General features: G+C 45.3%; 1 protein-coding gene and 1 pseudogene across 3 annotated transcripts in view; one reads left to right on the top strand and one right to left on the bottom strand.

Moving 5' to 3' along the window:
- LOC124781541 (fibrosin-1-like protein) overlaps nt 1–24,974 on the top strand; it is a 714,430-nt gene that overhangs the window by 658,049 nt on the left and 31,407 nt on the right. The gene's annotated exons all lie outside the window — the stretch shown is intronic.
- LOC124723170 lies at nt 1,351–1,467 on the bottom strand (annotated as a pseudogene).

The raw sequence follows: 24,974 nt of genomic DNA, 5'->3' as shown, positions 1-24,974 counted from the left end.
GGGGGGAGGAGGAGGATGGGGGGGGGGGCAATTGTCGACCGGTCCTGTGCGGCACCAGAGTACTCGGGTGAAAAATGTAACGACACAATTACATTAGTTCTATCCCTCTGTTTAATTAATTCCAGTGCACAGTGAATAAAGTGTCTACGAATTAAGAGCTAGTTGTCGTCACGCTGTGATCGACTTTGTTTTACTTGCCGCTTCATTGGATGATGTGGCGCAAGCGTTCAGAAGGGGCAGGGTTCAATTCCCTTCTCGGCGAACTTACTTTGACTGTGTCAGAGTTCCCTAAATTATTTGAAGCAATTGTTTGCTCACTTGTACAGGTTAAAGCTATTTTCCTTAACTGTTCTGGCTCTGAAAACCTAATTCCTTGTCTGTGACGAACAGTATATTGATTACAAGCTAAACACCATCCACCTTCTCTTTCGTTACTTGCCGCCTTGGTAACTGTGTTTGAAGAAGACGCCATGGTGTTCGTTCTTTCCGCGCGCTATACGAGATTGGAATAATAGAGAATTGTGAAGGTGGTCTGATGAACCCTCTGCCAGGCACTTAAATGTGATTTGCAGAGTATCCATGTATATGTAGATGTATTCGAACGAACCGTTTGCAGCAGAAATTGATGGCGACATTAAAGAAATGGCTCTGAGCACTATGGGACTCAACTACTGTGGTCATAAGTCCCCTAGAACTTAGAACTACTTAAACCTAACTAACCTAAGGACAGCACACAACACCCAGCCATCACGAGGCAGAGAAAATCCCTGACCCCGCCGGGAATCGAACCCGGGCGTGGGAAGCGAGAACGCTACCGCACGACCACGAGATGCAGGCACGCGACATTAAAGGCTTTGGTTTACAGTCCAGGGGCAACTACCTGTGATTGTGTTAACTTTGTTGTGATCATGTATTTCACCTTTTATTAGAATTTCGTGGTAAGTTCTTGTGGGGGCCAAACTGCTGAGGTCATCAGCCCTTAGAATTACACACTACTTAATGTAACTTAAATTAAGTCACGCTAAGGACTACACACACACACACACACACACACACACACACACACACACCTCCGACGGCGGGAGCTGCGTGAACCGTGACAAGGCTTCTAGGATCACGCGGCTGCCCCGCATGGCTTCACCTTTTAGCACTCCGTCTTCAGGCCACAAGTGGCCCATCGGGACCATCCGACCGCCGTGTCATCCTCAGTTGAGGATGCGGATAGGAGGGGGCGTGTGGTAAGCACACAGCGCTCCCGTTCGTTGTGATGGTTTTCTTTGACCGGAGCCGCTACTATTCGGTCGAGTAGCTTCTCAGTTGGCATCACGAGGCTGAGTGCACCCCGAAAAATGGCAACAGCGCATGGCGGCTGGATGGTCACCCATCCAAGTGCCGGCCACGCCCGACAGCGCTTAACTTCGGTGATCTCAAGGGAACCGGTGTATCCACTGCGGCAAGGCCGTTGCCAGAAGAAATATAGAACCGAATCTATTTCGGGAATGAACTTCTGTGAACGGAATGTAGGAAATGAGATACTTTTATAAGCAGAGGTATGAGCACGAATCGTGAATCGTGCTTGGATAGTTCAGTTGGTAGGGCCATTGTCCACAGAAGGCAAAGGTCCTGCGTTCGAATCCCAGTCTGGTACACAGTTTTAATTTACAGGGAAGTTTCTAAGGTAGAACATTTTGTAATGTTTGTGACTGTTCTCCAAGCAAATGATGGGATAGTCAACAGTTGCACGTCTCTACCTAAAATCAGTCTCGAACGAGATTTATGTTCCACAGTGACCCTGTAAGTTTCCTCCGATAAACTGAAACAGCCAGAAACGCAGTGTGGTGAAATTTGGCCACAGCTCCTGGATTTTGGTTTGTTCGGTGATAGGTTTCGTACAGCCAAATACTGATCTTAAACTTCCCCTCTTCGAACATTTCTGTTCAAATCATGCTTCGGTTATAGACATTCTTTGGGCGCGTCTTTTTTTGTGTAAATCTGTTATGAGCTCCAAGCAGTATTTTACGACGGATTTGTTGTATTAACTGTTCTCGGCCCACTAGTCGCTTTAATTCTCTAAGAAAATTCGAGCTCTCGACCATCACCTATGTCTGGATAGCAACTTAAGAAGGCAGTGATGGATATTGTCGCAAGGTCGGACTTGAGCAACGAATTAACGGGACACGTGGATCGAGCATAGGTTGCACGTTTTAGAGTAGTATAGCAATTAAGAATGTTTGAACTATACGACGTTAATGTCCACTTATGTTTGTAACTCTTTCGTCAAAGTAAGAGCGTTTTGTCTACTGCACTGTAATTGGATAAAAGGTACAGAAAGTAGTTGTGGTAATGAAATTGTTCGGACCTATATCACGTAGACAGCTGAAAAGATAGTAATCTAACAAGGAAGACGGCAAACACTTAAGTGTAAGGCAATCATCGGAGCGAAGCGGCGAATGCACATTGTGTTGTGCTAATCGATACTGGTGTTTTCTTCGTCTTAGCCGTTGCCTAGATAACCTTTCAAGCAACTTTCAGAGCGTAACGGATACCCGACAGTCGTGTAAACATTTCACTTATTTGACCATAAGTTTGCGAACGCTATTAAGGCTTTTACTGCCAGCCGTCAGTGGTAAAGAATAAAAAGTGGCCTTTTTTTCTTTTTTTTTTTCCCCTCTCAAAGCCTAGTCGTGGCTTCCGAAGCGTTGCAACAGCGGAATGTGTTGCAAGCCAGGGAAAACACTCGGTGATCAAGACACCGGCTGTGGTCAGATGTTCACTGTGTTGCTTTTATTTTTTTGCTACGTGCGCCGATGCTAGTAACAGCGCAAAAGGAGTAATTTGACGACAGCGAAATTGCCGGCTAACACGAATTGATCGCTGTTTTTCCGGTGTCGTAACATCCCGGCGATTGCCGTGTTGCGCGTTAGCTGCAGGGCCTCGGCGGAACCGGAGCTGGCGGTTTGGTCGGCCGCCCAGCGCGAGTCGAGATTAAATCGCAATTATATTTGCCGCGAGCGCGAAATCCACCTGTTGTTCCAGCCGGCCGTAAAGCGGTTAACGATTCTAATTAAAACCTGCTTATTGAGTTGTCGAGCGGAATTGAAAATTAGGCGCCGACTCGGCAGAACGAGAAACTGCGCCGAGAAATCGCCAGCGGTTCGGCCCCCTTACTTTTTAAGCGTCGTCTTAATATGGAAGCAGTAACACGCGATGAACGGAGTAAAAAGCATTATCGCTGAATTCGATTCGACGTCTTGGTAGTGGTGGAACACAGATGGGAGCGAAATGCTGCGTTTTTTTTTTTTTTTAAATCTAATGATACGTCCAAGGCTGCATGAGGAATACGTCGTTACTCGGGCTGGTAGACGGTTCAGGATACGAGAAATAATAACGGATTATACTCGTGCTCATGGACTGCGATGGTAATTAGAATTCCGGAAGCGTGACTGGCTTGTGCAGAAACTCAAAAGTGCGAGCTGGAAGAAGAGATGAGCGTGCAGAAAATATCTACGTAATTGTGTTTCCATATCTGCCATCACTATGAGTAGTAATTTAAGAAGTTTGGATACCGTATTTGATGTGACGACTGCGGAAATCATTTGTAATTTTATTACAACTATTTCTTTTATCACGTTAATGTAAAATCTTTTTGTCGTCATCAGAAATGCCCTGTGTTCTCTGCAATCGCTTTGATTTTTGGACTGGATATTTGGAATTAATGCACAATTGGAACACTTCTTTACTAGAAGTAGTGTAAATTGTCGAAAGACTTTCACTAATATCATTTCATATTTACCCCGTTTTATATAGTCTAACGATTATTTCTGGTACGTTGAGCTAGTTGAAGACGTTAGAAAAAAATTGCGTGCAACGAGGAAAGCGAATTTTGTTCATTAATTTCGCTTCTTTTCGTTACTTTGACAAATTCCGATGACCAGATGTTCTCCTTGTCACAATAGCAGTTCCCTGTAAAAGATTCTATTCGTATACCACGTCTTCGTTTCTACGTGCTGTATTTATTTAAAATTAATCTTTGTCCTTCGACCGCATCAAGGCTGTTTTTGCAGCGAAGTTCTACCGTACGTCGGTACACTAGTGGCAGCTGTTAGGGGTGGTTAGTTATTCGCATTTACGTAATCGCACACTTTTCGATATATCATATTCTATCTCTGTATGAGCACACACTGATAAACAGTAATGGTGCATTTGAGTGCTGCACCCATTCCCCGAAACAGAGCTAGAATCTACGACATTTTTAAAGCATGCGTACTATTTCGAACCGTCTATTCGTGTAGGAACTACAAAGGAATATTACCTGAACTCTCCGTCGGTACTTGCCAGAACCTGACAGTAAAACGAAACACTTCCGTGATGTTTTGCAAGTACTATTTTGTTTAATAACGAAGCGGCTTTCCACTTCTTAGGAGGCCATCATTGTCACCTGATGGAGGCCTCAGAAGCGGAAATTCGGTTCGTGGCTTACTATGCACCAGGAAAGTGTTTCCTTTGCAAGACCTCAAGTAAATTATCCGGCGATGATTTTGTTGTGGATACGAAGGCAATTCAGTACTATTTATCTGGTAGATGAGAGTAACTATTACTGTTACTCGTCTGTTGGAAACAGACGACTAATTGTTTTTATTATCTGAAAGTTGAGGAAAAAAGTAGCAGCTGAGGAATATCGGCTGCAAGTATTGGGAATACGCAGGCACGCTTTGTCAGTTAGAAGAAATGGAAATTACCTGAATCGTGTGACATAAAACTCCTGTCATTCTGTCCTCACTTGTCAGTAGTTAGCTTTACGACTGACCAGGGAATATAGCACTCGGTTCTCTGACACACACACACACACTCACACACACACAGAGAGAGAGAGAGAGAGAGAGAGAGAGAGAGAGAGAGAGAGGGAGGGAGAGAGGGAGGGAGAGAGAGAGGGAGGGAGAGAGAGAGAGGGAGGGAGAGAGAGAGAGGTGAATGAAAAATAGATCACAGTCCGATCGCAAACCGGATTAATCAGCACGCCGGGAGGTCCCAGCCAACAAAGAAATAGGGGCAGAGTTGGCTTCCTTTTATTTCGCAGGCCAACCCCCGCCAGCTACGGCGGTGGAGCCCGGGGAGCGGCCGGGGGAATTAAGGGAAAACAGGGCGCGCTTTGAAACAAGGTCGCCGAAAATCCGGCAGGGCTGCAGTGCCGCAGACACCGACGGACAGGCGATTAAGCGGTTTATGATGCGGCTTTTATTAGAGTCTGCGCGCGGGTTAATATCACTGGGGCCAGTGCCCGTTTATTGGATTACCACATCATCAGGCGCTTTTTGCTACTCGCCTTTGTGGCGGCTGCTTCATTAGTTTTCATTACGCCCTGCTACCCTCCTCGCCCTCCCTCCTCACCCTCCGCCTCCCGATAGAGCCCAACTCGTCCGCCCGTGCCCTCCCCCGCTGCCTTTGTTGCACCGGAGTTTCCGCACCAGCTGTGTCAAAACCTAGAGCACCCGCCCATAACGTGTAACAATAACAGGCCGGCAATAACAACGGGCCAGCCGGGAAAGGGTGCGCGAACAAAGCTGCAATCAGTTGCCGGCGGGTTTGTAATCGGCGAGAGTTATGGGCCGCTACATGACGGAGAGGTAATACAAACTGTTCACGTGGCACCACCCAACATTTTCATCACATCTGCGCGTTACTGTTTACCGAGATAATTGTTGGTTTACTGCCTTTAATACTAGTTTACGATGGCGTGTGTATTATTCTCGGATCCGGTTATGTGTAGCAGCATTTTCCGATGATGAGATTAAAGACATCGAAAATTGACTTCGTTTTTGCAGATGTTACAAAGGCATCAGTCTTTCTGACATTCGACGCTGCTAGCTAAAAAAAAGTAAACAAAGGAAATGACTGCATAGATTTGTTTGTCAACTTCTCGTGCTGGTTACCATTTTAGCACGTTCTCTTACATTTACTTCTGATAACTTATAAAGAAATAAGAATACCACAGCAGATTGTTCCGTAGATAGAAAGGAGGGGGGGAAACTACAATCGCTAAGTTGAGTTATTGTCCACAATAAGCGAAGTCTCTTATAAAAAAAAAAAATGGGAGGAGCGAAGATGACAAACTTTCTAGTTTATTTACCTTTTCGTGTAGACTTGGCTCCAGTTCTTCCTGTCTAGGGGGTCTGAGTCTTGAAGCTGAAATTCTCACATTTTAGGTCCTAGTGATTGAATTGATCTGAATAAATTTGAAGATTATTATTGCAGAATTTTTGTTGTTACGTTAATATATTTTGACACATTGTAGTACATCATACGGTATTTTGAATTCTCACATTAACAAAGTCGAAATTACATTGATCGCCCAAAATACAAAAGTACGTCCCATCACATCTGAGGCATGCTTGCTACTACCTTACTCTATGCTAAGAACCATATTCCGAAGCATTTACAATTCTTCTTGACAAATGAATTTCTGTCAACTTCGATTATTATTTCATAAATGAATGCAGAAATAAACACAGTAAACAGTACTAGTAGTAGTACTAGACTGCGTAATCAGTAATAGAAATTTTAAGAGTACCAAATATTTCGTAATTTCAAATGTTTCAAAAAAAAATTAACTGTACACTCAGAGCTAGTACTTACGGATTGTGACATCCAAAATAAAGTAATTCCTTTTCATAAATTTTAACTTGAATCATAACACTGTGTATAAATTATATAAAAGTTTTCAGAAAAGCAGCTGAGATACATTGACCTCCCCAAAATTCGAAAAATATTACTGGTATCGACAGGTACTGTTGAGGAAAGGTAAAACCAAAGGATCATGTTCCGTTATAAGTTACTGGGCAATAATATGAGGTGGTTCTGCATTTGCTTTTAAAAATTCCGCCTTGTGTTGCCACACACACAATTTTTCCCTCCTCTTGCTGTTACCTATCATACATTGTACTTCTACTTTGCACGTTGTGTGTGTCTCACTTTCTGTAAAAATGGGATAAAAATTTAGCAGGTTTAGAACATTAGTTTAGGCTGGAACTATAATTTGTGGGCCAGCTCTGAGCTGTCATCGAAGGTTTTTTCCACCGCACGTACAGCGGCGACGTTGACCGCCAAAGCAAGGACCGATAGGGAGAGAAGAGGGGGGCGCGTCGACAGCGGGCTGTTATGTGGACGCGGCTGGAACGGGGCCGCAGGTGGGCCTAATTATTCCTTGTGTGGCTACGGCAAACAGCGTGGCGTCACTCCACAGTGATACATGGTCGGCGGCAGCTCACTGTCTCCTCCCAAATTACTCCGCGCGCAGTCGTGCTATTATTTACACATTGTAAACTCGTTAGGCACGAAAATCACTTACCACTGCGCTTTTATTCGGCGTTTTATTTATAATACTGTTAATAATTATTCCGCTTATTACAAGCTGACTAGTTCAGACATCATTACATTGGCATCAATTCTTCAGGGGGAGAGACGGAATCATAACTTTCTGAATGATACGGAAGTAGGTAGTAACGCGCTCTGAACCGCAAGATAACTCTCCTGTTCCCACCAATATTCGGAAATGATGCATAGGTAAACACGATGGGAGACGATATCACTGAAAAAGTAGTCGATCAGCAGAGCTATAAAAAATGCGCCGGTAATTGCGATCACTTCTTTGCGATTGTTGATCATAAACTTCCTCTAGGCCGGCCGGAGTGGCCGAGCGGTTCTAGGCGCTACAGTCTGGAACCGTGCGACCGCTACGGTCCCAGGTTCGAATCCTGCCTCGGGCTTGGATGTGTATGATATCCTTAGGTTAGTTAGGTTTAAGTAGTTCTAAGTTCTAGGAGACTGATGACCTCATAAGTCCCATAGTGCTCAGAGTCATTTGAACCAAACTTCCTCTAGCTGCAAGAGGCAAGAGGTAATTTCTAGCCATTCGTGAAGAATTTGCTGGATCGCGCCGAACCTTCGTTTGTATTACCAGTGACCAAATACTTCGCTGTTTCGATAATCGAACCTGCAGCCTTGCTGATGTCGCAAGCCACCGGTCAAACGACGTTGGCGGCTGGTGGATCATATGCACTTCATATGAAACAGCATTCGAAGAACACCGAGATTTTGTGACCGTTTGTTCCTGCATTCCACAAGGGAGACTGTTTATATACAGAGAGGGAACTGTGGAGTAATCGCAATCGGTCGTGTGATGCCCTCGACGGAAAAGCGTGACTCGGGAGAATACGTCACACCATGCAGCAGTCATCTGCTGGAATCCTGGATCTCTTCTCTCTACCGGCTCCCATGAGCGTCGCATTAAAACGTCAGATGCGCAGATTGGTTACAGCCTCTCTTGCACGGAAGTTTTTCACGCTTCCAGAGCGTTAAGAGTTTCGCTTTTACCCCGATGTTTTTCAGTGGAAAGACAAAGGAGAAGTCTGACAGGGTCAAGGGATAACTTAGTTCAGTATAAAACTGGAGGGCAGCGTGGAGGGTAAAAATCATAGAGGAAGACCAAGAGATGAATACACTAAGCACATTCAAAAGGATGTAGGCTGCAGTAGGTACTGGGAGATGAAGAAGCTTGCACAGGATAGAGTAGCATGGAGAGCTGCATCAAACCAGTCTCAGGACTGAAGACCACAACAACAACAACAACAAACAGTATAAAACGATGCGTCACTTCTTCATTGCTCCAAATTTTCCGGGAGATAGCTCTGTCGTAGCGTGACACGTGCACTGCTGCTGTGTAAAGTGTGCGGTAATAAAACACTTAAAAACCAGTCGATGAATAGTGTTTCGTAAGCTGCTTAAGCTTGTTTTCTGAGAATGTAATCAGGCTTCTGTCTTCCTATTTGCAAACTAGGTACGTGCTTAGAAGCTTGTGAAAAAGAGACACTAAAATTTAGGAGTATCGTACTGGAGAAGGAGTCCTAAAGTGGTCTTCATTCTGATTACGGTTTTCCATGTTTCTGTAGATTCATTTCCATCAATTCATCGTTCTCTCTCTCTCTCTCTCTCTCTCTCTCTCAAACTTTTCTGTTGTACACTGCGTGTTATGTTATATAACGCCAGATTCTGTGGGATAACCTCCGCCTCTCGTCACACAGATGGTCACCATTGTTGCTGGAGAAACAAGATGTGTATTCCTATCTAAAAGGTTAAGTATCTAGCCGGAACTGTTCTCACAGAGAAATCACCTCGCACATTTAAATATTTGTCTAGTTCGTTGACATCGGATCTATATCCAGGAAGGCTTTTTTTTTTTTTTTAATCTATATCCACGGAATGGTGTGTGGCGAAGGGTACTTTCGCTAACACTAACTGATCCCCCGTATCCTGTTCCACTCGCGAATGGCGCTTGGGAAGAATCATTGTCGATAAGTCTCTGTATTGGCTGTAATTTCTTGAATTTTCTCGTTGGGGTCATTTCGCGAAATGTATATGGGAGGATGTACTACGTTGTCCGACTCGTCCTGGAAAGTGCTCTCTCGAAATTTCGATAGTAAGCCTCTCCGAGATGCACGCCCTCTTGCGATGTCTGCCAATGAAATTTGTTAAGCACCTCGGTAACGCCAACACTGCGAAGCAAGTGTACGAAATAAAGTTTCTCTCTTTGCTTTCAAAGATACATTCTGCTTTTTTTGTCTTCATAATAGACTTTGTCATCCTCTGCTCTATTATATATACATTTTTTTATCTCCTCTCGTTTAGAGCCTTCCTGTTTTCTCCTGCTCTCTGTTCTTTCGGAAAGCAATCCTGACGCCAATTTTCTGAGGACTCTGATCGTACTTATTGCATCCGGTTGAATAAACTAGTTTCCCCGTTCTGGCTTACAGCTTTCGTCGCCGTTGTATTAACGCGTTCTCCACCGTCGTAAAACTGGTTACTCAACGGCGGAGGTCGTTGTTAATAGCGCAGGTCGTTCCACGCCGCCTCCGTGGTCCGACCGGCGTGACAGCCGATTCGCCTGTCATTACGGCAGACCTCGTTTGAGTCATTAGCTCGTGACTGCGGCATTTCTCTGCGTGCGGAGAGTGTGGGCAGTGGTGGCAAACAGGCTTCCAAAACTGGGTCGCGAAGGCCTATGCGGGTTGACATTTACCACCGCTGCAAAGTGCCGAACACGCCTACGATTGCTATCCGGCGCGTGTAAAGAACTGCCTGCCATTAGACGCGTGCATTTCCTGTTCCAGTCTTTGTCCTTGTTTCGTATCTATCTTGTCTTTTTTTCTGTTTTATTCTCCTCCTCTTCCAAACTCCTTACTCATAAACCTTCCAGAGGCGTTAAAAGGTGCTATAAAATTACGTCTTGCACAAGCAGGTACGACGTCAGTTTTTGTCAGGTGGGACTGAGAAACTGTGTTAAGGTGCAAAACAAGAAGCCCGAGGTAATTGCCGCCTCACGACCTGTAATTTGCAGTGATTACTGTAATAGACCTCCCCTGAAGTCTCATGCTACGGTGTTTGTTTGAGAAAGTTTCGAAATGGTGATAAATTAGTTTTTAAAACACGGGCGCTTGTAAACAGCTTTTGGTTTCGACAGTTATTACGGCGGGGGTACTAAAAGGTTTGTAGTAGCTGAAATGTATTTGTGAACCGGTCGCTGACGCATAAGCAGCAAATAAAGCCTAGCTACAGTGGGCACGAGCTGGGTTGATCAGAAGACAACGTACTGATAAGCGATGATTCAAATGCTGATTGCACATTGGGTATAAGGATATTTTGTAGATCAGGATTTCAATGAAAACGTATTTACACTCTTTCTCTTATTGTATCGCATATCGGGCCGCGGTGGCCGAGCGGCTCTAGGCGCTTCAGTCCGGAACCGCGCGACTGCCACGGTCGCAAGTTCGAATCCTGCCTCGGGCAGGGATGTGTGTGATGTCCTTAGGTCAGTTAGGTTTAAGTAGTTCTAAGTTCTAGGGGACTGATGATCTCAGATGTTGAGTCCCATAGTGCTCAGAGCCATTTGAACCATTTTTGTATCGCATAGTTTTTCGGCAAACTTTACGGGTATATCACATTACTGCTTTAGCCGAGGAATCTCGTTTTGCTGTAAAGAACGTACACAAAATCTTACTAGATACAAATATCAGGAATATAAACCATAAAATGCTCGGCCCACTGCGAACTGCCACTTGGAAACTCTTGTTTCAGAGTCGTGAAATGTTTAGAAAGTTCTAAACATGGGCATTCCTTGGGACTACCTATATGTTGGGAATTTCAAAATAATCCTTAGAAAGAAGAATGGTAATGTCCATTCCTATGTCACGAGAACAAAAAATAAGTTTTATTACCCTTTACTAATGTTGTCAGTGTCTCAAAAGGGAGTTCAGTATGCATCAACAAAATTTTGTGATAATTTTCTCAGTAAAAAATTGTCTATGACATAGCAAAGCAAGTTCTTACATCTTAGTATACTATACTTTTAGTTCTGTTTGGCGATGCCTAACTAATGTCGTTTATGTCTGGACAATGCTCCTCTCGCTTTACTATAGTAGAGTTGTTTGAAACATATCTGAAGAGCTCACCGCAGACCAAAATCAGCAGTCAACGACAGTTTTTGAGGTCATCGAAGTTCCCTGCGGACATACCGGGGATGTCCTGCGCTTTCGAAGCGTGGTGTTTTTTACTACGAATATTTTAGTCGTAAATTTTCCAACCGTTTTTCTAGTAAGAATATCCTTTCACATTTTTTTCCAGTCGTAGGGCAACCACATAGTACACAGGCACGTTTAAATGGATTTTACTTTTATTTTTACGTTGCTTTATTTCTACAACATTGCTGCAGCAAATAATTAACGTTTTTGCCCTATTTTATGAATTTTAATCTCTCACTCAGGTTTTTGTAAGAAAGCCAGAGGAAGACTGACAGGATTGTGGATCGTCCTAACAGCTTTCCTTTATCTCTCCATAAACCAGTCTTGGAGCTCTCGTAATCCGGCATATTTGCGACGAAATGCAAAACATTATCTTTAGAATCTTTAAATTATTCTTTAAAAATGCGGAAATCGCAGTTACGTACTCGTTTCTTAATTTGCGCGCCGGCGTAGTCAGGAGAGCAATAACGTTGCTATTCAGCCATTATTTCGCCACTGGCACTATTTAAACGGCCTCTGCACGTACTCTGTTCAGAGCTAATGCACGACCAGTTCGTATACTTACATTTTCTGTGCATGCGGTAGTGATAACCATCCTTGAGAATGCACAGCTTGCCTTTCGTTTTTTATTTCCATTGACCACAGATGTATAGAACTTGAGTAACCAACGAAACTACACGGAAACGAAGGGTGTGGGCGAGGTCAAAGCCTCAGCTGCTGGTGAACGACTAGCGTAAATCGGCAGTGGGGGAGGCTCCGGTCGGAAAATCCAAGGTGCAAAACTGCTTGGTCGGATGCTCCAAGGTACCTGGGGCAACTACAGCAGGGTTCGGAAGTTTACATAGCTATGGGGACTCCCAGGTTGACTTGCTGAGCGGTTGGTTTCTACGAATACTGGGCGCGCCGGCCGAAGTGGCCGTGCGGTTAAAGGCGCTGCAGTCTAGAAACCGCAAGACCGCTACGGTCGCAGGTTCGAATCCTGCCTCGGGCATGGATGTTTGTGATGTCCTTAGGTTAGTTAGGTTTAACTAGTTCTAAGTTCTAGGGGACTAATGACCTCAGCAGTTGAGTTCCATAGTGCTCAGAGCCATTTGAACCATTTTTTGAATACTGGGCGCAGATTTCATACACTACTGACCATTAAAATTGTTACACCAAGAAGAAATGCAGATGTTAAACGGGTATTCATTAGACAAATATATTATACTAGAACTGACATGTGATTACATTTTCACGCAATTGGAGGGCATAAGTCCCGAGATATCAGTACCCAGAACAACCACCTCTGGTCGTAATAACGGCCTTGATACGCCAGGGCATTGAGTCAAACAGAGCTTGGATGGAGTGTACAGCTTCTTGGATGCAGCTTCAACACAATACAACAGTTCATCAAGAGTAGTGACTGGCGTATAGTGACGAGCCAGTTGCTCGGCCACCGTTGACTAGACGTTTTGAATTGGTGAGATATGTGGAGAATGTGCTGGCCAGGGCAGCAGTCGAACATTTTCTGTATCCAGAAAGGCCCGTACAGGACCTGCAACATGCGGCCGTGCATTATCCTGCTGAAATGTAGGGTTTCGCGAGGTTCGAATGAAGGGTAGATCCACGGGTCGTAACACATCTGAAATGTAACGTCCACTGTTGAAAGTGCCGTCAATGCGAACAAGAGGTGACCGAGACGTGTAACCAATGGCACCCCATACCATCACGCCGGGTGAACGCCAGTATGGCGATGACGAACACATGCTTCCAATGTGCGTTCACCGCGATGTCGCCAAACACGGATGCGACCATCATGATGCTGTAAACAGAACCTGGATTCATCCGAAAAAAATTACGTTTTGCCATTCGTGCACCCAGGTTCGTCGTTGAGTACACCATCGCAGGCGCTCCTGTCTGTGATGCAGCGTCAAGGGTAACCGCAGCCACGGTCTCCGAGCTGATAGTCCATGCTGCTGCAAACGACGTCGAACTGTTCGTGCAGATGGTTGTTGTCTTCCAAACGTCCCCATCTGTTGACTCAGGGATCGAGACGTGGCTGCATGATCCGTTACAGCCATGCGGATAAGATGCCTGTCATCTCGACTGCTAGTGATACGAGGCCGTTCGGATCCAGCACGGCGTTCCGTATTACCACCGTGAACCGATCGATTCCATATTCTGCTAACAGTCATTGGATCTGGACCAACGCGAGCAGCAATGTCGCGATACGATAAACCGCAATCGCGATAGGCTACAATCCGACCTTTATCAAAGTCGGAAACGTGATGGTACGCATTTCTCCTCCTTTCACGAGGCATCACAACAACGTTTCACCAGGCAACGGCGGTCAACTGCTGTTTGTGTATGAGAAATCGGTTGGAAAGTTTCCTCATGTCAGCACGTTGTATGTGTCGCCACCGGCGTCAACGTTGTGTGAATGCTCTGAAAAGCTAATCATTTGCATGTCACGGCATCTTCTTCCTGTCCGTTGAATTTCGCGTCTGTAGCAATTTTAATGGCCAGTAGTGTACGTTTTTGTATTTGTGCAAATTTGACTGACCGTAATTTTCGTGTATCTGCCTGGAGAGATTCGAAGATGCGTGGCAAATTCTGAAACAGATAAGGTGAAGTTACTGCAATGTGACGCAATGCGGAAAGGCCCAGTTTCTAATCGCAATCAGCCCGCCCTCACTCAAGAGTCCGAAGGGTTAATCTTTTCGTGTTTTCCAGCACGCCATTATGGTTGTTTCCAACTTGCCGTAGTTCCTTCCACTTTTTATTCTTCTTCAGTGAGTTCTCGAGGGTAAATATGGAGGCTGAATATACGTACTCTTTTTAGAGCTCTGCAGAAGAGGTTCTAGTAGAGTTGCAAATGCTCTCTGGCGGGCAGTGGGAGGGCCTGCAGGGCAGGTAGATACGCGGATGGCACGCGGCGTAGCCAGGATTGCTAATAAATATTATCCAGGAGTCGGCCGCGCCGGGGACTGGACTGGTAATTGGGCCTAGGCGCAGGACTTGATTGCGCCCGTAAATCATTCATAAATCGTAAATAAGGGCGAGCGCGCGATTAATCTCCGCGCTACCCGCCGGGGCAGTAATTCGCGTTTTCGCTATTTATTAACCCCCGCCGGCGGCGCAAATTATCATTACGGCGGAACCCGCCACTGCTCCATTATGGCGGCGTATTAGCGCGTTATATGCCGGCGCGGACGCTCCACGCTAGCCGCGCACAATTGAATGAGTTGTCGCGCCACGCCGTAAAGGGTTGATTATGCCGGCTGCGTCTCTTCTCTACCCGGCCACTGGCTGCTGTCGCCCCCTGCACCAATCAGCATCCATCAAGCGGCCCTACTTTGTCCAGACAGACGTCTCAATTACGCTTTCGTAAACATCTGTTCACTAATTCGCGAGCAGCGCTGGATAGGAGTCTGGCAGCAAATAATGTGGCGTTGAAGTTCTCACAACTGAACTGCCCTGGGTCACCACTCCCTGCTTCAGTCGGAAACTTGCCGTGTAACATCCCAATAAGCCACTTAAACCCCGTAGCGTTACCTTGTAGAAGAAAGTATCGATGCGCTACAGGCTGTTCCATTTTATTTTTGTTACGCCGATCAGAGGTCTTACCTCGTTTATGACGACGAGTATCATCGGCGGCTCACGCTAGACACTACTATGGGCAGCGTGTACCACCGGTGGTCCACGCTCCACTGTACCAATTACTCTACCAGCAGTACGTGAACGTATGATGGATTACCAAGCAGCTAGTTGCAACGAAAAGTTGTGAATACAATTTTGTGTGACCCTCCAACGAGAGAGCTGTCTAAACAAATGATATATCACATCACTTATGACTAATTTAGTGTAAAATTATTGTCTGTGATATCTGGTTGTTTTAAAAGAATGGACTTAACGCCAGTTGCAAAGTAAAATCTCAAAATATTAAAACAGTACAGTACGGCGTTCGAATACGGCTACGGTTCAGGCAAAGCAGCACCGTGAAATAAGAATGAGTACACCCACCACCCCAGAGTGAGAAACACAATTCGTAGTGCCGGCGTGATCGTGTTAAACATCCATCGTCAGGTAGATTTATGGCGAGTAAAGCGGTTTGCGTTTGTTGTTACGAGTTTTGAGTAGCCTCTAGCATTGTCTCGTAGAAGAAGACAATAACAAAAGAGTACCAGAGGTTATCCCAAAATAGTAACAGAGCACATACATCTCGCATTAATCCCTGCAAATCCGCCTGATGATGGAAATTCAGATTTCTGAAACACGTAGTGGAAATTAAATAAAATAAATTTTGGCGGGTGTCAATAAACTTGTTGTTTCACTCAATATCCATAAATCACGACAAAGCCTAAACAAATGCTCAGATGTAAAGTGAAGAACATATTTGTATTAACCGTACATCTGCCATATTCGATACTTTAGTGCTGCTCTGTTTCTGACAACACGGCAAAGACTCAAGTGTAGAAGCAGTTTCACGTTTGCATTCATTCAACTTCTAGGGACGTGTAGGCTCCGCGAACTGAGTATACTACTGTTCATTTAGGATGTATTAACCACTATTGGTTTGGTTTCGAAAGTTATGAATACCTATACTTTTTACTTGCAGTTTTGTGTAAACTGTGCCTGCGAGAACACCATAAGCTTCCTGGAGCCGCACTTCGTGTCATTTTTGATTGTAGTACTTCGAAAGTACTTGTAGTAGTACTACTGCAATGAAAGTAAACTGAATCACAGTACGTCATAACAACAGTTTTATATGTTATGATTATTTGCTTAAATGTTTGAGCATATAGCTTATGATGTGTTCACTTTTAATTTAGTTTCATTGCACATGTTTTAATATATCGAGAAATGAAAAGAACTTACTTAGAATATTATAAAATTCCGAAACATTTTTCGGTTGTACAAATTGTATTGTGCATCAAGGTGGTCCCTCAAATCATACGTTATTTAGAAACAAGTGCCAGCTTCTCTGCGTAAACGGTAGAATACAAAGTGAGAAACATCACGTGCGCTGTTTTTACACCCTTTTCTTATTTCTTAACGTATGGTAAATGCTTGACTTTGTCTCCTACAGTTTTACCTATGTTAAGATCTTGGTGCCGCAATCTACTGTGGAACACTTTTGTGACGTCTGTTATGAGGAGTTTTCACATCGTGTTGCCTTGCATTGTGCTACGCTCGTACATCCTGCATACGCCAATTTCAGTGCTTCGTCGAGTGTGACGAATTACTCTGCCCTTCCTCGCACCGTCTTCCCTACACCTCGTGTTTCTCCACTAATCTTCCAGCCTGCAACACACTTTCCATTCCCGCGGATATTTAGCGCCGCGTAGCTCGCAGACGTGGGACGTATTACGCGGCTTCAATTTGCGATACCCTTCCCCCCCCCCCCCCCCCCCACCCGTTCGTGTCGGCGTATCTATGTAAATGCGGTCGCGCCGCGCCACGACGTGACGTCCGCGAGCAGATAAGTGCTGTTGTTAAAGTCCCTGCGGAGGCAGTTGGCAATTATATTGCGCTCTCGTGTCGCCCTCGAATGAATATGTATGGGGAGCTAATAACGCCGTCACATACATTATGCAGATAAACCGGCCGCAAGAGAGCGCGTTCCGTCACGCCCACGTTAGCTGACGCGGTCGCTTTGCCGGCGCTGGCTCGCGTGCGCAGGCAGCAGGCTATAACGCGAGTTGTGTTGACTTATAGTGAGGGCCTGCTGTCAAGGTAGACGAAACGGAAACCACCTAGGCGGATTGACAGTCAGAGGAGCAGGCGGAAGAAGAGACGAAAGAGAAGATGGAGGCAGAGGAACAAAGAAACCCGCGCCCCTTCCTCTCTCCCCTCTTACCACACCCGTTACCCAATCTTCCTCTTGCCGCGTTCTATTCCCAGTGAAGAAGCTATAGGTGAACGGCAGGCTTCTGCACTGCACTCTATTTGTTCGTGTGTATCTGAAGCTGTTATTACTGCTACTCTTTTTTAGGACTACGTTACTTGTAAAACGATGATCATGCTTACTTCCTCTCTGTTCAGTTTTTGGTTTCTTATCTCATGCTGTCGTTGAACATCGTTACTTCTAAGGAAGATTCTTATTATGTCAAAATGGTTCAAACGGCTCTGAGCACTATGGGACTCCTGAGTTCATCTGTTCCCTAGAACAAAGAACTACTTAAACCTAACTAACCTAAGGACATCATACACACATCCATGCCCGAGGCAGGATTCGAACCTGCGACCGTAGCGGTCGCGCGGTTCCAGACTGTAGCGCCTAGAACCGCACGGCCACCCCGGCCGGCTTCTTATTATGTCGATAAAAATAATAATTGTCCGTCTTCTGCAACTGGATGTTATTATTTTAGCCAAACATGTTTCACTTCCCCGATATTGGGCGTCACCGGTGATTTTTATGTCATTTATTCTTGGTATTGCGAAACAGGGATCATAATCATTCTTACATACGTGGTAAACACAGCTGAAGCAGCGAGTAAGATCGGCTGCAAATGGAAAAATACGAAGATTTTTATGTCTTAATGTCTTCTGTATTTTTTGGTTCTCTCTTCAACTTCTTGCTCATATGTGCCAGTTTCCTCGAAATAGTATATTTCCGTTATTATAATAGTATAGTAGGTGCGCCGCATGAGAGGGATTCGGTGTCTTAATAGGCTCCGCTATTTGTGACTCAGCCGTGGCAGTTATTAATCATGGAGTAAAATTCGCCGGCCGCTGTGGCCGAGCGGTTCTAGACGCTTCAGTCGGGAACCGCGCTGCTGCTACGGTCGCTGGTTCGAATCCTGCGTCGGGCATGGATGTGTGTGATGCCCTTAGGTTAGTTAGGTTTTAAGTAGTTCTAAGTCTAGGGGACTGATGACCTCCGATGTTTAAGTCCCATAGTGCTTAGAGCCATTTGAACCATTTGGAGTAAAATTCGCCTCTGGAAAACGGGCATTATTGAAGGCTACTGGTTTAGTAAGATTAATCCTCCGTTTGAACGAGCTAGATAGCATAGTATGATTTTGCTAGTGCGTGGCATCTGCTTCAAATAGTTCGCTGTAAAATTTCTGAAGATAGAGGGTTACTTCAAGCTCGTAGCTTGTGACGAAAGCGAATTTTATGAGCTGCGAATAGACGATTTGTTTACGGAAAAGGTTGTTTTGTACATCGTTACAAATTGAATGTTGTTAGAAGTATAGTTATGTGTCCCAAATCTATGGTGGCGTAAAATTAACCCGCTGCTATCTACAGTTCGGGTACGTTTCTTGACGGTGGACAGTAAAAAAATTAAGAATAGGCCCTAATAAATATGTCCAGCAGTTACTAAGTGAGGTTCCTCGAAAGACATATCGCCGAGACACAGACAATATTTCGGTAGTTCAGGTCTCCTCAACTATTCCGAAACATATCGTATGTCCTAAAAGCCGGACGTGCGAGAAACTGCTTAACCTAAGGACGCTTCCATTGATTCTTTTTTCACCATTCTTACTTCAGAATAGAAAGAGATGAACTGATATTAATTCCAAGTATCGTAAGTCATTTTCCGAGGAAAAATTACCCGAGTATACACGAAAAAGTGGAATGTGTAGCTGTTGCGTCTGGCACGGTTGATCAAGTAGTCCGGTTTCCGATAAAAGACTAGTCGAGCAGTGGAACGTTTGGGTGTTGCGTCTGGCACGGTTGACCAAGTAGGTTCTTTATTCTCTCTTTTTGTACGCGCATCGACGAGGGGTCGATAATTGGCTGTATTCTCGCGTGGTGAAGAAAATCGCCTCTACCGCAAAGCTGGAGGGGCGTTGCCGGCGGTAATTAGGTCGTTTGATTTTCATCACACAAAGCAGAAGGGTCCCCTCCGCATACTGCCTTTAATGTAGAACAGCCTCAGTTTAGTTGCAGGTTGAGATTAAAACAACAGCGGATTAAGGGAGGCTAAACTGGAGGTTGCCTGGGGGTGCGGGAGAAGTGGCTTAAAACTTTCATTATACGCAGTCAGCTATCTAGCTGTGGCGTCCCTCGTTTATTATTCCTTTTTTTTTGTTTTCTTGTAACTTTCAGAAGTTTTGACTTGCGGCAAAGGACACAGTTAACGCTGAGGAAAAAGGAGGAAATCCGCGTAGGGCTTGGAGAATTAGCGGAAGGGCTCTGTGGAATAACAATTAAAACCAGCCCCTCCGGCGTCTCTCTGCTCCCTGTCCCCCCCCACCCCCCCACCCCTATCTCTCTCTCTCTCTCTCTCTCTGTGTGTGTGTGTGTGTGTGTGTGTGTGTGTGTGTGTGTGTGCCAACAAAGGCGGGTAAGGAAAGTGCAGGTTGACGGAAGCGAGAGGGAGAGATATAACGGAGCTGGTAGCGGCGCAGGGAGCGCACGTATAATGAGTCATTAAAATGCAATTAACATGGCGTTTCTCCGGGCGACCTGGCTATTAATTGCAATTTATTTAATAATCGGAGTAATTTGGCGCTGATTGCGCTCCGCGACAAGTGGCGGGCGGTTGTTGATTCTCCGCCTCTCCAAACTTGGCGCGTAGCGGCGCTCTTCATTGATATTCGGGTGGGCGAATTTACGGTGCCGAGCAGAGCGCGCTAATTCGCCGCCGGGCCGTCTGATGTAGCGAGCTGGCTCGTAAATGTAATGCGATTACTCAGCGGGCCTTGAAATGGCTGCGGAGCCAGATTATCGCCGCTAACGGATGTTTCGTGCGCCGAGGGCGCTCTAAGAGAAGGTGGATTGGGAGGTGGGGGCGGAGGGAGACATTGCCGTCGGCCGCATGCCCGATGGATGGATGGATGGATGTGCTGCATCTGCCTACCAATAGAGGCCCATTCTACAAGGAGGATATCACTTCCTCACTCCTGGTTTATCGCTCGAAAGATCTTATAGATATCCCGTCATTTTAAATGTACATTCGGCGAATACACTGAGGCGAACAAAACTCATGGGATAGTGATAGGCACATGTACAGATGGCAGTAGTTCCGCGTACACAAGGTATAAAACGGCAGTGCATTGGCGGAGCTATTGTTTTTAAAAAGATCTTCTTTTCGGTTCGCATGTTTATTCTGTTGCCTATAATGTGGTAGACTCTGTAGCCTTGTTGCAGATGTCTGTGACATGGTCTCGAAATGTCATTCTCTTGTCTATATTGATGCCAAGGTACTTAAGTGTCTGACCATGGGAGATTTTTATCACTGAACCAGATGTGGTTAGCAGGTATCCTTCTGTATGTAAAAAGTATGGCTTGCGTCTTCTCCGCGCTGATGGTTATCGAACCAGCCATCACCTACGGTTCTGAAATTTGGTCAATGGTCTCAGATACCAATACAGCAAAGGTAGAAAGAGTACAAAACAAATACTTAAGAATTGCTGCTGATGCTAGCCGGTACCAATCAAACAGAGACATCTCCACAAATCATAACATACTTATAATTCCGGAAATCATTCAAAAGAAATCCATAAAATTTTTCCACCAAACCACCGACTCCAACCACCTACTCATCAGGAATTTGGGACAAAATCCACCCAACCCCAGAACAAAATTCCCCATCATGACCAATACCAGAAACTTCAATGTACCATGATAAATATTGCACATTAAATACAAACACCATAACACTCACACTCCAGATGTCCACCATGCTAATGCTTCTCTTCTGCTTATCAAGTTAATGGTGACAGCAGGTGATTACGTGGTACGATGGAGAGGCTTGAAAATGGTATAATGTAAACCGGAGTCGATTAGAAAATGTAATTTAGTATGGAAGTGTAGTCCCAAGTACATGTCGTAGCATGATCTATCGGAAGAGTGATGTATGTAGATTTCAGTAGCACGTCGAGTGATTCGTGGAGTAATCTGCACAAAATTTGTCGTATGTCGTTACATGTCTTTCTGTACAAATTAACGCGCTGGCATGGGAGAGACAGAGGCAAGTCCATCAAGGAACGAACCGCGAAGCGAGTTAACGACAATGGTCTGGTAAACCGTCAGCTTGAGTGTGGTTTTTAGGCGTATTTCCACCCACATTTAGGGTTGGATTGTTTGGGGGAAGAGACCAAACAGCGAGGTCATCGGTCTCAACGAGGGAAGGACAGGAAAGGAACCATTCCGGCATCTACCTGGAACGATTTAGGGAAATCACGGAAAACCTAAATCAGGATGGCCGGACGCGGGATTGAACCATCGTCCTCCAGAATGCGAGTCCAGTGTCCACATTTAGGCAAATGCTTGGCTGGTCCCCCAGTCAGAACATGCAGCACATAAACAGTTCATAAATGATAACGCAGACAACAAAGTTTGCACGATTCACAAGGTAACTGACTGCTGTCGCGATAGAGAAGGTATCGAGTACAAAGTGAGATAACAATAAATTCACTAAATCATAAGAAAAACATGGACGCCTGTACGAGAGGATAACTGCTAGGGAAGAGAGAGAGATTGTGTGTCAGTCTAACTGGTAGGAGCCTAATCCGTGTGGAGACTCGACATGTTTTGATGTAGTCTTAGGGAAAGAATCATTCCATGGGCTATTCTTCTTCTTCTTCTTCTTCTTCTTCTTCTTGCGTTACGGCCTCTGTAGGACCACGGGTAGCCCCTTCGTGGACTGCATTTTCCTCTTCTTCTCCCAGAACCTCTTCATTCTTTCTCTTCTGTCCCGCCCTTCTTCCGAGATCTTCAGTTTCCTTTTCTCCTGGCGGCTCCACTGGTGACATTCTAATCTTTTCCTGTATTCCTCTCTGTCATTGATCTCAGGCATATTTGTCGGTGTATATTTGTTCCTCCAACTTTGCTTTTCTTCGACCTTGATCCCCAATTCCAACCAGTCCTTCCATGGGCTATTGAAAGAGGTGCAATATTTTGTGCTAGAAATTGCCACAGAAATATGATTGCAATGCGCTTGTGAGTGAAGCACTTAAGAGAAAACCGTGTGTACCGATAGCAAACCATTGTAGTTGATCTGCAGACAAAACACGAATTATTTGATTTATTTTCGACTAGTCTCGCTGATCAAATGCGAGCAATCTCTGATATTGCAACACTTCAGAGGTTTAAAGCACAGCTTGGCACCGAGCTCGCGACGTGTGACGTTCCCTCTATAACATTGAAAACGAAGTGGTTAGTTTTGCTGTAAGGCAACATCCCTCAGAGTTCGTACAGGTAGTCTCTTCCACTGTAAATTGCCCCACTAGGCAACAAAGAAGTTCACGTACTTTGTGGTTCAGTGTGGATTCGCCGTGACGGACAGTGGCGTACGTCGGGTGTGAGGCTCGTGTGCGGCGCCGCCACACGGCCAGTGCCAGAATTAGCGTGTGATCCAGCAGGAGGGTCTCAGTTTTCCCTGGGCGCGCCGCCGGGGTTTTTATTACAGGCCTGGCCCGCCGAGGTGTCATTAGCCGTATAATGGAGGCGTGCCGGCGCGCCCCCTCCCCCTCCCCCGCGCCACGGCGCACCTTTTGTTGGCTGGCCCCTGTAATTTGGCGCGGTCGCCTCGCCTCGCCTCACCTCGACTCGCGTGCGTCCGCCTGCGCCGCGCCGCACTGCGCATGCGCACTGTGTGTCGTGCCCTGCCGTTCTCTGTGAAACTCCCACGGCGCCGATGGTATTAATAACGGCCATTCGCAAGGGGCTGGGGCTCTGCTGTGTTAAAAATGCGCCTAAGCGACGCACCACGCTGTCTATTGCGCCCCGGTACTCGTTACTGCACTGCCCAACAGCTTGATATTAATAATGACTGAAGCCATAGCTCAGTGCAGTATAAAACAAACTCACTACGCTCCGCATAAATCCACCCACAGTAGACACAGTGCTAATACCGGCTAACTGTCTGTGTTCTGGATGTTGTTGTTGTGGTCCTCAGTCCTGAGACTGGTTTGATGCAGCTCTCCATGCTACTCTATCCTGTGCAAGCTTCTTGATCTTCCAGTACCTGCTGCAACCTACATCCTTCTGAATCTGTTTAGTGTATTCATCTCTTGGTCTCCCTCTACGATTTGTACCCTCCACGCTGCCCTCCAATACTAAATTAGTGATCCCTTGATGCCTCAGAACATGTCCTACCAACCGATCCCTTCTTTAAGTCAAATTGTGCCACGAACTCCTCTTCCCCACAATTCTATTCAATACCTCCTCATTAGTTATGTAATCTACCCATCTAATTTTCAGAATTCTTCTGTAGCACCACATTTCGAAAGCTTCTATTCTCTTCTTGTCCAAAGTATTTATCATCCATGTTTCACTTCCATACATGGCTACACTCCATACAAATACTTTCAGAAACGACTTCCTGACACTTAAATCTATACTCGATGTTAACAAATTTCTCTTCTTCAGAAACGCTGTTCTTGCCATTGGCAGTCTACATTTTATATCCTCTCTACTTCGACCATGATCAGTTATCTTGCTCCCCAAATAGCAAAACTCCTTTACTACTTTAATTATCTAATTTCCTAATCTAATTCCCTCAGCATCGCCCGACTTAATTCGACTACATTCCATTATCCTCGTTTTGCTTTTGTTGATGTTCATCTTATACCCTCCTTTCAAGACACTGTCCATTCCGTTCAACTGCTCTTCCAAGTCCTTTGCTGTCTCTGACAGAATTACAATGTCATTGGCGAACGTCAAAGTTTTTATTTCTTCTCCATGGATTTTAATACCTACTCCGAATTTTTCTTTTGTTTCCTTTACTGCTTGCTCAGTATACAGATTGAATAGCATCGGGGATAGGCTACAACCCTGTCTCACTCCCTTCCCAACCACTGCTTCCCTTTCATACTTTTCCACTCTTATAACTGCCGTGGATAATACTCACAATTCAGCGAGAAAGACCGCAAGTTCCTATAAGTACGCCTTACTCTGCGGAAGCCATCATAAATGATTAGATCACATAAAGCTACTAAATTGGGAGGGTTTTGAGTGCTGCGTTACATCCGCTGCTGCAAGTAGTCCCATTCTCCGCGGGATTAATATCGGGTGATATAGCAGGGCCACTTGAGATTTATCAGACCGGGAACGTCTGCATGCAGCGTTCTCAAAACGGCTGTTGGCCGTCTTGAAAGAAACACTGCAGTGTCCGCAGCAGGCTCTTCACGAAGATGTAGTAGAAGCTTATGCCATCCACCTTGGACTGTGGTTAGGAAACTCCAACTTTTTGTGACAATAAAAGATACTTTAAAACAATTACCTGTGTTCGTCATTTTTTCTGTCACGATGCCTATCGAGGGCATACACGCAGTTCTTCAGGTGAATCCTTAGGTGTGTGTAATGTAAACCAGTGATTCACCTGAAGATTGGTGTGTAAGCGCTCGAAAGGAACCGTGGGGATTGAAAATTAGAAGTGACTGACCCAAAAGATTGTTTTAGTTAATCTGTTAATGTAGTAGAAGGCTACAATAAACGTCCCGGTTCATGTTGACGGCAACTCGAATC

This window comes from Schistocerca piceifrons, chromosome 1, assembly GCF_021461385.2.
Source record: "Schistocerca piceifrons isolate TAMUIC-IGC-003096 chromosome 1, iqSchPice1.1, whole genome shotgun sequence".
Lineage (NCBI taxonomy): Eukaryota > Metazoa > Arthropoda > Insecta > Orthoptera > Acrididae > Schistocerca > Schistocerca piceifrons.
Note: the sequence above shows the minus strand (reverse complement) of the source record. Positions and strands in the feature narration are given on the sequence as shown.